This window comes from Populus nigra, chromosome 17, assembly GCF_951802175.1.
Source record: "Populus nigra chromosome 17, ddPopNigr1.1, whole genome shotgun sequence".
NCBI classification, from domain to species: domain Eukaryota; kingdom Viridiplantae; phylum Streptophyta; class Magnoliopsida; order Malpighiales; family Salicaceae; genus Populus; species Populus nigra.
Window position 1 is genome coordinate 9,533,908 of NC_084868.1, and position 2,532 is coordinate 9,536,439.

The following is a 2,532-nucleotide window of genomic DNA, read 5'->3' on the forward strand; positions in this document are numbered from 1 at the left end:
TCTAAAAAATACCATAAAACCCTTTATAAAACATCCAATAACCCTTAAAAAAATTCCAAAAATCACATGAAAAAACCAAAATCAATCAGAAAAAAATATAAATTGAACCTAATTAAATTTTCTAAGGATGTTTAAAGACAAAAACAACCACCATTGAGCTCCCCTTATCGATGAAACCTATTGATCCCAAGATAAACTTATTTCGTTCATAAAATCGGTGTCAACTAATGATTTTCTCTCTCCTCAATCGGAATCAAGTGACTTTCTCTCTCCTCTCTGAAACTCATGGACTAAAAAATAAGAAAAACAAACTTTTGGATCAAAATTAAATTTTGATAAAATTGATGTGCTATCAAGGTTGAAAAAATAAATTTCCCTTAAAGTTTAGGTCAGCTATGAGGTTTCTTTGTGTTATCCATTTTGGTCCCTTTTCATTGAATTTTTCCTTCCTTAATAAAGTTTGACAAATTAAGCATTTAGAGTTGCAATTGAAAAAAAATTAAAGAAAAAGCTACACACACACACACACACACACACACACACACACACACACACGTAATAACCAACCCCATTCTGTTTTAGCTGTTAGTACTAGATAATTTTTCCCCTAAAGTTTAGGTCGGCTATAAGGTTTATTTGTGTTATCCACTTTGATCCCTTTTTATTGAGTTTTTCCTTCCTTAATAAAGTCCTTTTTTATTGAGTTTTTCCTTCCTTAATAAAGTTTGACAAATTAAGCATGTAAAGATGCAATTGAAAAAAAATTGAAGAAAAAAAAGCTACAATATATATAATAAACAACCTCATTCTGTTTTAGTTATTAGTACTAGATTGATGACTCGTGCTACGTCGTGAGTCAGTCCAATAATTGTTTTACATAAAAAAAAGATGCTCAAACAATGATAGTTTTTTTTAAGAAACAAGAAAAACCCGATACTCGAGTCATTAACTTAACTGAATCCAATAAGATTAGGTTATCTAATAATCTAATTTAAAACATAGGGAACAACAACATACAAATCATAAAAAATATTTGGCAATAACTAACTTTAAAAAATGAATTATCAATATCATACCCGAAATGAGAATAAAGAAAAACCCAATGGAGACTCACCGTCACTTCACCATTGACACCGCCCACTACTAAAAGTGTTCACCAAGACAGTTCAAACCTCATTGCAAAAAGCGGCATGACAACACCAAAAAAAGTCGCATAAACCTCTAGAGCAACGACCTAGAAAGAAAACATTATGAAGTGAGAATCTTATGCCTCTATTCATTCAGTCAATTTTATTTAATTCAAGAATAAGATTTCTTAAAATAAAAATTAACAAAGAACGAAAAATATAAAGACCTGAGATAACCCAATTAAATAAAAAAAAGAAGGATAAAATAAAGGAAATATAAAGCAAATAAAAAAAATCTCAATCTTTAATTAAATAAATGTTAAAGGTTAAAATTGAAAAAAAAAACTATAAGCTTAAAAAAATGATAAAAAACCCCAAGCAAACTCGAACAAATCTTCTAAAGTTAGGTCAATCTCTTAAACCTACAACCCGTGAAATCCTAGATATGAGCTCAACTAAAAAGCTCTAATCCAAACAAATTTAGGTGGTGTTTGACACTGCAGTCCAGCCATACTTTAGAAAACTATTGAATTTTTTTGCTTCAATTTATTATCATTATTTTGTGTGTTTTTGGATTGTGTTTGATTTGCTGATGTAAAAAATAAATTAAAAAAAATATTATTTTGATGCATCTCTAAGCGAAAAGTACTTTGAAGAACAACATATACCACACTCTCAAATAGACACTTAATGTTAAAGGGTGAAATTGAAAAACCAATATATCAATTTAAAAAATCTACCAAAGAAAAAAAAATAACAATAAAAAGAATGAGGATAAAATCTAATGGGAAAAAAATGGAGGATAAAATTGTAAAAAAAATAGTTCTAAAAATTATCTCAAATTAGATAAATAACAATTAAAAGAATAGAGACTAAATTTGACAAATGAAAAAATTGAACGAGGATGAAATAAAAAATTTCTAATTTTATAAATTATTCTAAGTTAAATAAACAATAATCAAAATAATAAGAAATAAATTATAAGAAAAGAAAAATTGAAGGGCATGACGCCAAAATTAAAGAGACAAAAAATGAAGAAAAAAATAATTGTTGCAAAACTAGAGGTTCTGTTAGTGCACGTGTTGTCAAGTTATGGAGGGATTACTGAGAGAAATTAGACACTGCCTTAAAATCATGTTTTTGTCATATTCAACCACGTGCAATATCAAAAGATAACGAAGGGCCTATCGCTTTAAAGCGTATAATAGACGCTCCAGTTAATTATTTTGAAAAATATTTTTAATTTATTAAAATGTCAAATAACTCTTAACTAAACCCAATAATAACTAAAAAACTAATAGAACAATGATGAAAATACCCTCGACCCAAGGGGTCAAAATTTAAACTTTAAGGGCAATAAGATTTTTTTATTGTGCTTTTTAAAATAAAAAGACTAATACATCCT